Genomic DNA, 14,619 nt, shown 5'->3' with positions numbered 1-14,619 from the left:
GCATTTATTCATACTTGACCCTATGTTTTAGAAAGTGCACACAAGTCAGTATTCCAAACATCCCAGGGACTTGAAGAGCTGATCTAATGCCTGTGTTGCAAGATGAAAAACAGAAGAATTTTGTTGAACCTATAAAAAGGATGACATTTTGCCTGGCCCTGAGCTTTTCTGCTCAGAATTGAAGCTTTTGCAGCCTGCAGCTCTTTGATTTGTGAGCTAGAGAGTCTCATATCTTGGCTATTACTGAATCATAAGAGTTCTCTGCCTCTTCCCAGCTCATTTTCCTTAAAAGAGAAAAAGAGAAACCCTTTCTTTTACAGAATGCATTTTCTTTTTATTTTCCCACATTTTGTACATTGCTGGAATTGATTCTGTAAGGATTCAGTAAAAACATATGTAGATGGTAATTTACAAAGACCATTGAGTTGGTGCTAAGGAAATTTATTTCCATGATAAGATTGGAATGTGTCATGAGAATAAAGTATTTTGCAGCATTTTCTTTGCCATATCACCTTGTGAAAGGTCAAAACCTTGTACTCAAGGTACTTATTTTCATCATCTATAAAACTGTAATATACAGCCACGTAGCAAATCCAGGTCAACACCTGTCTTAAGCAAAAATATTGAATGGTTCAGGGGTGTATGATCTGAGCATGAAGGAGGAAACTTCATTCAGTGAATTCATTTGCATCCCAAACTCCTTGGAAAAGAGAGAGGCAAATGGAACATTTCTTAAAACCAGAAGCAGTAGTTAATTTCCCAGTTGAACCACATCACCTTTTAACTTAATTAACCCTTCTCCATAGTTTAATTATTCCTTTATAAAACAAACATGTTTTCAGTGCATTTATGTCAGTTGCTATGGTAGCTGATGGAAACATAAAGATTTGTTTATATAAAAGGTAATACAAAATTGTTTTGTATGGAGAGGGCATCAACAAGTTTCCAATTTTATAAAAAGGGAAAATATGTTAGTCAGACAGTTAATTTTTCAAAATGCTGTTTTGTGGATTTTGTCATGTTTGTTGCATTTGTGAATTTTTTTAAATAGGTAATGCATTGTGTTTTTTTCTTATTTCTAAATACATATTTACTTCTTCATGCAATTTTGCATCTTTTCTTTAAGAGGGGTCACCAAAACTGTAGAAGCTTGAGGCTCCAAACAGCCTAGAGCCAGCCCTGATACAAGGCTAGAGCTTAGATGATCTATGCAAAGCCATAGCACAGTATCCAGCAGAGAATAAAGGCTCAGTGCACAACAGTTTTTATTACTACTGTAATTCTTTACTAGTTTTCTCCTTGTCTTTCTTCCTAGCCTTGGAAGGTTATTTTCCTGCAGAATCAGTAAAAATCATGCCACTCAGGACTATCTTTATCAGTTTAAAGAATTTTTAAGTATATCACAAAATCAAAATTCTTCAGGAGTGCTATATTAAAATTAGTTTTCTGTTTAACTTTGTCCAAATGTATTGGTTCACATAAGAAATACAAATCCCTTAAGAAAATAACTCTGCAAACACTGAGGCCATCTATAAGTTGAAGGTTCAGGCATAGGCAGATAGAGATGAAAACAAACATTCTATATAAATTTAGAAGGCTTCTTGCTCTGTTTTGAAATATCTAGTGGAATAGTGGAGAGAAACAAGTGTGAAATAAACAGTTATTCAGACTGGTTGGAAAAACTGTTTAATGTCCTTTATAGCAAGATGTCCTTGACAGCAATTTCTCTTTTTTTCTCTCCTGAGGAAGCTAGAGAAAGTATTCAGGGTCTCCAGGTACTCGAAAAGAAAAATACAGTCATCCTTTTCCTTGGCTTCAAATCGCTTAAATCGGGTGAAGAGCCCCACTGCAGCTGAGTCGGAGGGTAGATAGCCATCTGTTAGAGATAAGCAGCCCCAGGTAGCTTTGAAACTGAGCCAGCCCAGAGATTGAGGACAAGCTTCAAGGAAGGACTTTTGACTTCAAGTTAATCACTCGGTGCCATTTGATAAGAGAAAATGAAGGATTAGTGAGCAAGGCACTGATTTGCTTTGGAAGCATTTATTTCTATAAAAGGTGCTTTAGAATCGCCCACCTGTCAAAATGATGGTTATTAGGTTTAATGTTAATATGGTTTTATATATTTAATAATTGTGCATGAAATTGTGCATTTGGGAAGGACCTGTATGGGGAAGTAACAGAGTACGAGAGTGTTGTAGTGACGAATGCTTCTCCACAGCCAGACTGTCACATTCAAATCCTGACTGCTTAGCTCTATGGCCTTAGGCAAGCTGCTGAACCCCATAGGAGACTCAGTTTCCTGAACTGAGGAAATAAATTAATGATAACATCTATCTCATCAAATCGCTATGAGGATTAAACGAGAAGATCTGTGCAAAGATTTTAGCCCAATGCCTGGCATACAGTAAGGACTTCACGGAAGTTAATGCCCCAGTTATCTCTGAGATCACCCATTCCCTGCTCACCTCTAATACCCTGACCTCAGCATCAGGAGAGTTCAGTGTTTCTAGTGATGAAAGTAGCAGTTAAAAGGAACTAAAGAAACTTGACAGAGTCTCCCTATTGATCTGAGTGATTTTACCGAAGAAAGATCCAAACAGTCCCTGTAAATAATAAGTGGGCCCCCCATCAAAAAAAAAAATTAGGCTCTGTTTTTGTCACTGGGGAGCTGACTAGAGGTAACTGATACTGTTCCTCAAGCCAAATCAGGTTCTACCTCAAAAATAGAGATGTCTGGCCAAATGGGCCTATCTCATTTATCCCAGTTTGAAGTGGGAATTATAGATTGTCAGATTCTTACGAGGTACATCCCCAAGGCTGGAGCTTTTCATTATCTTTGGTCCTTGGTGCAATAAAGAATGGTACAGATGATGCAGCAACAGCCCAGCAAACATACAGGTAACTCTCTCGGCTGTAGCAGCATCACTTCAATGTCAAGGCATCTAGAGAATTCCGCAGCTAAATACTAAGTATCTTAATGTGCCTGAGCTGCCATCATGAATACTACTGACTGGTTTGGGCTTAAAAACAGAAATATATTGGTTCGTGGTTTTAAAGCTTGGAGAAATCACAAAACCAGCTGTCTGCAAAGCTTGTATTCTTCCCCAGAACTGTAGTGTTTTAGTGGTGACTCTAAGCAATCCTTGGGGTTCCTTGGCTTTCCCTTCACATGGTGACATCCTTGCCTTTCTCTTAAAGGTCTCAGCCAAGTTCCTTCTTCACCCTGTAGCCCTCTCCAGTGATCTGGACTTACCCTGGTTAACCTGGCCACACCTTCACCGAAAATGGCATCTTCAAACATCTTATTTACAATGGGCACACACAACAGGGATGTGGATTAAGACTAAGAACATTCTGAATTGGGGTACACAATGCACCCTATCACACCAAGGTTAATAGCTAGGCTGGGGTGACACATAGAAGACTACGTGATATTGTCTTGGATGAAAAGAAGCAATTTTGGAAGAAGTGAGCTTTCAACATGCGTGCTATAAGAGAAAAGCAGCCAAGAGTGTTTGAGCTGTTGCCCTATCATGTACTCATCCCTTCCATTATGAAGTGTTTTTGCAAAACCATTACCCACAAAATTCTGTTTTTAGTTTTTCAGGGCTTATTTGTTTTTCTTTGTTGTTTGTAAGCCCTGCCTGCCTAAATGACCACTTTTAACTCAGTATTGAAAAGAAATGTTGGAATCATTCTTGAATAGACTAGCCCAGATAAACCTTAAAATGTGTGCTGGGACCTTGCACCGGGCATGACTACCACCTGGGAATAAAAACACTGCATTTCAACTTCCATATTATTGCTCAACAAATCCACACATTTAAAAGGCCAGATCTACAAATCAAAAACCATGACATGAGAACAACATCAGCCTGTTTGATCATGCAGTGAACACTCTCTTCCTCCTATGTGTAAACAAGAGGCTTACAAGTGATCCTCTCCCCCAAAATTAATGCATTATTTAAAAGAAAATGCATATTTGTGAATGGTTTCCAACATCTTTCAGCCTTTTCAGGCTCAAAACCAGTTTTCTTCTTGAGAGAAGGTGAATATTTGAACACTAGTTCTGTATCACGTCAGATGCTGAGGTTTCTCAAGCCACCTCTGCTAGGTCACTGATCTTCCCTTACTCCTATGAGTCCAGTAAACAGCAAAAATGTTCTTAGTGGCTACACAGCTTTCGCCTATGTCATTCTCTCTTAGCTATCCTTTTCACGCTCCATCCTAATCTGTAGCATGGATTGCTATTTCCTCTCTCCAGGACATACTATATTAAACTACCTTGCATGTTGTTAGCATTTCTTTATTTCACAAATGTTTAGCACACTGACTGGCAAACAGTAAGTGCTTAATGAGTGTAATTTTGGATGCTGGTTGAAAAGGCTTGTGAGAATAAGCCTCATAATCACCCTAATGTCCAAAAGATAATCAAAGGAAGTTAGAGTATGGGAAATAATATCACTGCAAAGTAGAGGAAAGTGGCATTATCCCCTCCTCCCAGTGCTAAGCAAAAGAACTGTCATCAAGAAATAAGAAGAACTGACCCTGGCCAAATTCTGCTAATAGCAGCAAATATGAAGAGAAGGGAGACAAAGGTACAGAGAAGCAAATAGGAAATTCATTACCCAAATCACAACGTTGTTTGGAAAGAAAAACTAATAAATGATCCCAAGGTTCACAAGGCAGCTATCCTAAGGAGATATACAATCAATCAACAGATTGAGAAGAAAATTAGCTATAGGTAGGCATCTATCAATACTGGCCTAAGGCAAAATATGGATATCTTGTACCAAGTGCAATGTTTCCAACAATCACAGAGAAAAACGTTCTGCTTCTAATATTCCCCATGCCTTTTTTGAGCTTCCTTCCTATTCTTCCCAGTTTGCTGAATAGTGAATGGATAATAGTCACGTAAATAAACAAACCCTCCCTGATGGGAAGAGTCTGTCAGCAACCAGGTGGGAAATGATAAGAATTGTTGCTATTTATTGAGCATTTACTGTTTGCCAGGCACTGTTCCATGTGCATTTATTAATCTTATTTAACTGGAAAATGTACTTATGGTAAGAAAGATGGGAAAATATGAGCAAATATGGTTTTGACAAACGTGGGAGAATTTAAATAAGAATAAAACGTAAATACATGTATATATTATAGAGAAAAAACATAAAATTTGTAAAACAAATAATATAAAGGAAACAAAAAAAAGACAAAAAATAAGTAGAATACAGATAAGACTATATAAAAAACATACAAGAAATAAATATTTATATTAAATAACAATGACTTTAATTGAAAAAAATCATGCGCTATTTACAAAAAAAAATCCCACATAAAACACAGGAATCGTTCCAAAATGTAAAATAAAAGAATTTACACAGATACACCAATATAATTAATTAGTAAAAATAAAACAGGAAAAAGCAGAAGCTACAATTATAATAATAGAAATAATACTTCAAGTTAACCATTAAATGAGATAAAAGATTCAATTTTATAAGATAGATATACAATTCATGAGAATGATGAACTTATAAATATACATTTTCCAATAAGCATCTCATTCTATATGCACACATTAGCATATGTAATACATAGTTTTAAAAGTTAAAATACAATAAAAATGCAAAGAAAAGCAATAGTAATAATTTAACATTACTCTCACTATAATGTTAATTTAAGAAGATTTATAATTTTCTCTAAAACGGAAACTGAATCTTCAAGTATCCAGGGAACATTAATGCAAATTCATCATACATTAAGCCATAAAGGAAAAGTCAATACATTCCCCAAAGAACAAAATTTACAGACTCTCCATTCTGACCAAATTTTACTGATATGTGAAATGAATAATAACATTTTTTGTGTTGACAAATCTTCACACATGGATAGTTCATGGTGTGCAGTCAATGGCTCACAATATCGTCACATAGTTGTGTATTTATCACTATCATCATTTTTAGAACATTTGCATCTCTTCAGAAGAAGAAGTAAAAAGAAAAAAACTCATTGAAGCAGAGAGCCTATGCTGCCAGAGACCTTTGGCGATGAAGAAGGAATACATCTCTGGAGGAGCTTCATGAAACAAGAAGCCTGAAGAGAAAGCTAGCAGACATCTCTGTGTTCACCATGTACCTTTCCAGTTGAAGGAGAAACCCTGAACTTCATCAGCTTTTCTTGAGTGAAAGTAACCTCTTGCTGGTACCTTTATTTGAACATTTTTATAGACTCATTTAACTGGGATATTTTCATGACCTTAGAACTGCAAATTAGCAACTTAATAAATTCCCTATTTAAAGAAGACATTCTGTTTCTGGTATATTGCATTCTAGCAGATAGCAAACCAGAACACTCATACATACCATACTCCTTACCCCTCCCTCTCATTGACCACTAGTATTTCTGTCTACCCAATTTATTTTACCCCTTATCCCCCCATTATTTGTTTATTTTTATCCATGTTTTTTACTCATCTGTCCATACCCTGGATTAAAGGAACATCAGGCATAAGGTTTCACAATCACAATGCCACATTGCAAAAGCCATATTGTTATACAATCATCTTCAAGAATCAAAGTCATGTGGGAACACAGTTCAAAAATTTCAGCACTTCCCTCCAACCACTCCAAATATACCATAACCTAAAAAGGGCTATCTATATAATGGCTGACAAACTTCCAAGATAACCCTTCGACTATGTTTGAAATCTCTCAGCCACTGAAACTTATTTTGTCTCATTTCTGTCTTGCCCTTTTTGGTCAAGAAGCTTTCTCAATCCGATGATGCCAGATCCCAGCTCATCCTGGGAGTTCTGTCCTATGTTGCCAGGGAGATTTATACCCTTGGGAGTCATGTCCACATAATGGGGAGGGCAGTGAGCTCACCTCCTGAGTTGGCTTAGAGAGAGAAGCCATATCTGAGCAACACAAGAGGTTCTTAGGAACAATTATAAATAGGCTTAGCCTAACCTTTGCAGGAATAAGTTTAATAGGGGTTAACCCCAAGATCAAGGGCTCAGCCTATTGATTTGATTGTCCTTACGGCTTGCAAAAAATATCAGGAATTCTCCAAATGGGGAAGTTGAATATTTCCTCCTTTCTCCGCAGTACCCCAAGGGGACTTTGCAAATACTTCTGAATAAAAACATTTGAAGTAAATCAGTCAAAATGTAATTTTATGGAGAAAGAGTAAAACAGAACACTCAAACTTTCAAATTATTCTTTTGAAATAGAAGAACTCAAAACTAACATTAAGACCATGGAGACCTATAAAAATATAAATTACTACTTATCAGAATCTATGGGGAGTTGTCAAAATATATTAAGGCAATTTATGGCCATAGAAAAATTCATTATTAAATGACAAAAACTGAAATGAATTGGAATGAATAAGGTAGAAGAATATGATAAAATCAGACTTAGGATGTAGAATGGAATTATTGTGTTAAAAAGTAAGACTCTTTTTGACATCTCGTTGAGGGAAATAAAGTAGACACAAAAGAACAAATATTGTATGATCTCACTGAAATGAAATAATTAGAATAAACAAATTTATAGAGCCAGACACTAGAATATAGGTCACCTGGGGCTGGGGTGGGGGCAGGAAGTGGGAAGTTAATTAAATTGTTCAGAATCTCTATTTTGGGTGACGGAAGAGTTTTGATAATGAATGGCGGTGATGGCAGCAACATATTGTGAATATAATTAGCACCACTCAATTTATATATTTGAAGTTGGTTAAAAAGGGGAGAATTTGGGGTTTATATATGTTACTAGAATCAAAAGTTTTATAATTAAGACTGTACAACACAAACACTTAACCTAATGTAAATCAGGGATTATAATTCGTAGTACAATTATAATAATATTCTTTGTCAATTATAACAAATGTGCCACACTAATGCCAAGTATTAATAATGAGGGGGAGTGTTTGGTCACTGTATTTTTTGCATGATTTTTCTGTGAACTTACAACCTCTCTAATTAAAAAAAAAAGTAGTATTTTTGACATTGTATGATGCATGCTGCTCTCCTGAAAGTTTGTATTTACATAAATCCCAATAACATTCCAAATTATTCTTTATAGCACCCTCTCTAACAAGGTATTATTGAGTTAAGCTAAAATCGAAAAATCTTCACTGAAGGGTTACTTATAACGGCAAAAAATTGGAACAAGAAAAACTAAGGGCTTAGTAACTAACCATTCAATAGATTGAATTTTAGTCATATGTTTAGATGATGCATATAAACATGAAATTATATGGTTCATATAACTTAAAGCATATATGAAATAGCCATAAAGTGAAAACCTATGCAGCCATTATCATACAGTTGTAATAGTTATCACATGAAAAACTGGTGTTTGGTGATACCTGATATTCATCCATTAGCCAATATGTAATTGCCTAGAAAAACAAATCTGTTCTGATGCCAAGTCTGAGTTGTTAACACCTCTTTGAATAACAAATTGGACTGCTTGGCAGTCTTCTCAGAGGCCAGGCTAACAGATGATTTGGTTCCCCACTCACAGGCCTGCTTATAATCTTATCGTACTCCGCTTTCCCACAAAATACACACACACACGTATACACACACACACACACACACACATACACATATGTGTATTATAATGCATTTCTATATTTGCATATTATATACGTTGTGTATGTATTTGTATATAATAAGGAGGAAATACTATAGTAAAAGATAAATGATGCTTTGATTCATAAAACAAGTCAACATTGAACATATGATTTCATGAAAAAGCAAAAGTCTGAGTCTTCTAGTTATAAAATCATTCAGAAAAAGCTTCTGTGAATTAGAGAGCATCCCCATTAACTGCTCATGGCTCAGTACCATCTAAACTGTTCAGAGGCCATCAGCATATGAGGACAAACCAAAAATTAAGTTAACGCCTTCCTAAAGTGATAAAGCAAGTCAGTGTGGCAAAATAACTCAATTCATAAAACATAATTAAGTCTCAAGTTCATAGAGATATGACCTGTATTTGACAATGGTAAAACTTAATTACAAAATTTTCCCACGATTGTATGCCAAATAACCCAACAGGGCGTAGTATGCACAGCTTTTTGTGAAAAAAAAAAACAGAAGTTAGAATGGCTACATTATAAAATGAGTCCCAATTCAGAACCATAATGAGAGTCTATCTTCAGGGCAGCAAGACCACCAAAAGGATCTGTAATCTGAGGGCCAAGGTGTTTTCCCTTCTAAGAAGGTTCCACTTTTGAAGAATGAACTCAAGGGAAGCAAATTCCCTTCTTGCTTAAAACCCTCTACTGTCCAACATCCCCACCCCTACTACCCGACCTGCAGCCATAGATATACTAACTAATACTAACTACCCCTTCTTTCCCAACCCCACTTTCACGACAAACCTACTGGAAGCTAAACTTAACTCAATGCTTGAATTCATTCTGACCCAGACAGGAAATATATTCCTATTCTCACAAGCATAGGGCTCAGAAATTGATTTGATAGTTTTAAGTGCAGTCGCTGGGGTGCAATGCTTGGGATGAATTAACCAAGCCATTGCCCTTGCCTCACCATGGTGTCTATTCCTTGTTTTATTAATTTATTATTATTATTATTATTATTATTATTTTTTTTTTGCATGGGCAGGCACCGGGAGTCGAACCTGGGTCTCTGGCATGGCAGGTGAGAACTCTCCCTGCTGAGCCACCATGGCCCACCCTATGCCTTGTTTTTATGTATGATTTTCATCCTCAGTTTCTGCCTAGAACTATAATTTTATCTCAAACTTGTTCCTTGCTCTGGAAATCAGTTGTTTGTCTTCCTCCTTGCCCATGCCAGTTCCATCTGGCCCATGTAAGTCTAGCCATTCTATGTAATGTGGTCACTCAGCTAGCATCATTGCTGCTTGAAGATACTTAATATCTAGCCCACTGGCAATCCAAAATTGCACAGGAATTTTGAACAGTAATTTGGTTTGTTGCACTTTCACACACCAGCCCAAAAGATCATTCAGTTTCCATTCACACAGTCCCCCCACTCACAATTCTGTTTTATTCTCCTTCCCCATTGTTCCAAAATCATAATCCAATGCTCTGCCTCACCCAGCACAAATATTTTAAGAAGTGGTTATAGCAAGGTGCACACTGGAGACTGAACAAAGACTGGCTATAAGGAATTTAGTAAGACAGATCTGTGATGTACATTGTCTCCATAACCCTGTACAGATAATTTAATCAATCTGTCACATATCTATGAAATAAGAGCAATCACATTTATCCTCCCACTACAGCACTTACAGGCTTTATTTAGTGCTTATAAAAGACAATAAGTTCTTCAAGGAAAGAGTGCTTATCAAGTTCAAAGGATCAATTTTATTATAAAGGAAATGTCAGGTCAATTTGTAAACCTTTTGAGCTAACAATCAAAGAATTACTTTATAATGAACTGTTTATTGAAGCAGAAAAAACAACAACATGTTTTAAAACATTCTAGGATCTGAATGTTTCCATTAATATTTATTTTACTTTTCAGTAAAAATAAGGAATATATTTCCCAGAATAATAAATAATTATATTTCTTCAGTGTGTCTCTATGCAGCTGAAACATATGAGCATATACAAAGAATCAGATAAAAATAGCCTCAATGTTATTCTATTAACCAATCTAGTTTAATTTAACTCATCTTTTTGGAGGGCCTTCATTTTGCTTTTATTTTAAAATAAAAGGAATCGTAACTATTAACTATATATTAGTGGAATTCAAAATATCAAATTTACTTAATTTTTAATATGTGAATGGGGTTTCCCAATGCTTACATTAAATTTAATAAAATCCTCTGCTTCCATTTTATAGCATTTATCTATGCTTCAGGTGTATCGATTTTCTTTAATCAGGCAAAGATCTAAGCTGTAATTTCAAAGACCAATACTAAAGTTAAAAAAAGAACATTAACCACTGAGGAAAATAAGAGCTTTTTAAATAATGGAACTGGTGGCTGAAACACTTTGGGTAGAAGTGTTTGGGTAGAAAATAACATTTTACCAAGATGCTGTGATATTTTGTGCTAATATTTCACACCTAAGGTGTTGTTTTCTTCATGCAGAGGCAGCAATCGCTTGGAAAATAGAGACAACACAAACTAACACACTTGTTTTATTTGTTTTTTTTTTTTTAATTTAAGTCTTAAGCTAATTTGCTACATGGTGATTAATGCTTTAATCAAGATTCTGAAGTTTGAAGATTAATCATTTAGTCAACTAAATATGGAATATGTGTGGATATAAAAATGCTATAAATCAAAAGGAAAAAAATTGGAAACTAAAATAGACATTAAAGAATTGTTAATTTTTCAAAGAAACCTCTGTCCATCTTTCCCTTGGTATCTTTCCTTCTGAAGCTCCAATCCACAGTTTATTAGCTACATTGCTCTGAGTAAAAATTGCTTAACCTTTGTAGATTTTTGTATCCATCACTTAAAAGGTGATACAAGTATTTGTGAATTGACTCTTCTTATTGGGAGAAACAGTAAAGGCACATTTCAAAGGGTCATGAAAAGTGGGGCATGACTCTTGGGGAGCCACTGTTAAAACAACCTGGCACATAGCCCCCCAAAAAGCAAAGAACAAGAGGGGTTCCAGGATTTTCTTGGAATAGGGTCCTACCAGAAGTCAGAGGAAGGGGATTTAAAAGGGAGAGGAACAATTGATATACGTGTTCTCAACTCCTCTATAGCATTAAAATTCCCAGGGCAGAGAGGTAAGTTAATTAGGTTGAGGTGAAAGAACAAAAGCTTGGGGCAAATACACTATCAGAATTTCTCCAAAGAGAACATATCACAGAACACCCCCCCAACACATAACCAAAATAAGGCAGGTGCCGCAGAGTAAAATCAGCAGGATAGCACAAGTTTAGCTCGCTAGAATCATCTGGATTCCTGTATAGTAGTGAAGCCATCCAACAGTTTTGCATATACCCTAGAGAAAGATGCAAATACTTAAGGTTGTCTAGCAACCGTGGAGTGTTGCTGCAGTGACACGGGGTGGGGGTGGGGTTAGTTTTGAGTAGCAGGGATGCGGAAGGACATTTAGCCAAGAGTTTCAGGTCAACGACTTCAGTCTGGATGGAAATCAGAGTTACATACATCACCAGCAAGACAAAGGTGGTGTTATTTCTTAACTGTGCTAAGAAATAACAGCTCTAGATTGAGAAGCTATAGATTGAAGTACTGGGTATCAGCAGGGTAGCGAGAATCCAAATCAGTGTGTGTGAACCTGCATGTGTGAGAGCTGAACTCACTAGGTGCCCACTGCCTCCAGTCACATGATGTCCCTAGCCTGCCTTCTCAAACAGGCCACTACAAGAGCTGGGACAGAGAGAAGATCTAAAAACCTAACAGAGACCAGGTTACAGTCAAACTGACAGGAACTACTCAAGGCAGAATAAATCTAGTTTCCTCTTGACCATTCCCATTTTCTAATATTATGAAAGTTTCATAAAGAAAACCAGGTCAATTGTTAGGAAATAAAATAGCTACAAGTCCTTTGCACTTCTAAATGTGGAATCTTAAATGAAGATAACCCCATAGTATTTCTTCTGCAGTGTGGCTAGGAATTAGGAAGAATCAACAACTAAATCAAACAGGTGAATTGTCCATCATAGTGCTTATGACTTAGAAGTCAGTCAATAGATGGTAGCTTCTGTAATTATCAGATGGCAAAAGAGGCAGGTTACAGACCTCCTTGCTTAGCTGTTCTTGTGCATTGTAAATAATTCATCCTTCATCCCTATAGTTTAATTGCAATTGCTAAGTTGTAATATGACTGCCCATGTGACATGCTTAGTAAGTATCATGTGGCCTGTGGACCACACGGTGAAATGACATGCTGGCACAGGAAGAAGTTATAAGGAGAATGAGTCTTTTGATGAAAGATTCTTTTGACTTGGATCATTAAAGATTGTTTTTAAATACCTATGTCACTCATGTTGGACTATCTGAACAACATGATCTTCACATAAGAAACAGGGTAAGCTCTCACTTGGAGCATCCTGGGACAATAAGATTATTCTGAGCTGACATTATCATCACCAGCACTTTGAGCACATCTCCAGTGAGACACTGACGAGGCTTCAGGACTCATCCTTATATATCTCACTGACAGTGAATTCTCGGCATATACCGTGGACAGTTGTAATTTTTGTAAGTTTTCTGTGCCAGTGTTCATGGTCACCAATCCAACTTGCACCAGCAAGAGGGGGCAAGCATAGCCATCAGTATTCTACACGATGAGAATGAAGCATGCCTCAAATGTATCTCACTACCTGCTTACTATTACCCCATGTCCCACCACGATTCATGAAAGAATATTGGAGGACCCAGCCCCTTAGGGTCCATGAGCCCATACAGACAACTCTGGTTATGCTTCTCTAGGGAATAGTATGGGAAGGTACATTAGGTAAATCCATTGTTTAAAGGTATTGTCAGGAATTGTTTTACCTATTGGAATGTTAAGAGTATAATTGAGAATAATAGATATTTTGTGTCCTGCATTTGTTAATTGCTTTTGTTTTTTAATTAGAGAAGTTATGGGTTCACAGAAAAATCATGCATAAGATACAGAGTGCCCACATATCACCCTATTATTAACACCTTGCATTGATGTGGTACATTTGTTATAATTGATGAAAGCACATTTTTGTAATTGTACTATTAACTATAGTTCATAGTTTAACTTAGGGTTTACTGGGCTGTTCATTTCTGTGGATTTTTTTTGTTTATTCTATTAGCACATATTCAACCTAAAATTTCCTCTTTTAACAAAATTTTAATATAAAATTCAGTGCTGCTATAGTCACAGTACTGTGCTACCATAACCACCATCCATTACCAAAATGCTTCCATCCCAAATAGAAACTCTGAACATTTTAACCATTAACTCCCTCTTCCCTGCCCCCACTCCATCCCCTGGTAACCTATACTCTAAAGTCTGACCCTATGAGTTTTCTTATTCAAATCATTTCATGTCAGTGAGATCATACAATATGTGTCATTTTGTGTCCGGCTTATTTTACTCAACATGGTGTCTTCAAAGTGTATCCATGTTGTAGCAGGTATCAGCTCCATTGCCTTTTGTGGCTAAATAATATCCGTTGTGTATATAGATACTACATTTTGTTTATCCATTCACCAGTTGATGGATACTTGGGTTGCTTCCATCTTTTGGGAATTGTGAATAATGTTGCTAAGAACATTGGTGTGCAAATGTCTGTTTGATTCCCTGCTTTCAACGCTTTGGAGCATATACCTAGAAGCAGGATTGCCAGATTATATGGTAACTCTATACTTTCTCAGGAACTGCCAAACTCTTTCACAGCAATTGTACCATTTTTCATTTCTCCCAACATCGAATGAATGCTCTTATTTTTCCATATCCTCTCCAATACTTGCAATTTTCCTTTTTTGAAAATTTTTTATTAGAGAAGTTGTAGGCTTAGAGCACAATCATTCCTAACATGCAGGATTCCCACACATCACCCCACCACCCACACTTGCATTGGTGTAGGAAATTTATTACAATTAATGATGACACTTATTTTGTAATTCTCCTATTTTTTAACAGCAGTTACAT

This window comes from Tamandua tetradactyla, chromosome 2, assembly GCF_023851605.1.
Source record: "Tamandua tetradactyla isolate mTamTet1 chromosome 2, mTamTet1.pri, whole genome shotgun sequence".
NCBI classification, from domain to species: Eukaryota; Metazoa; Chordata; class Mammalia; order Pilosa; family Myrmecophagidae; genus Tamandua; species Tamandua tetradactyla.
The sequence above is the reverse complement of the archived record's forward strand: the minus strand, read 5'-3'. Positions refer to the sequence as shown.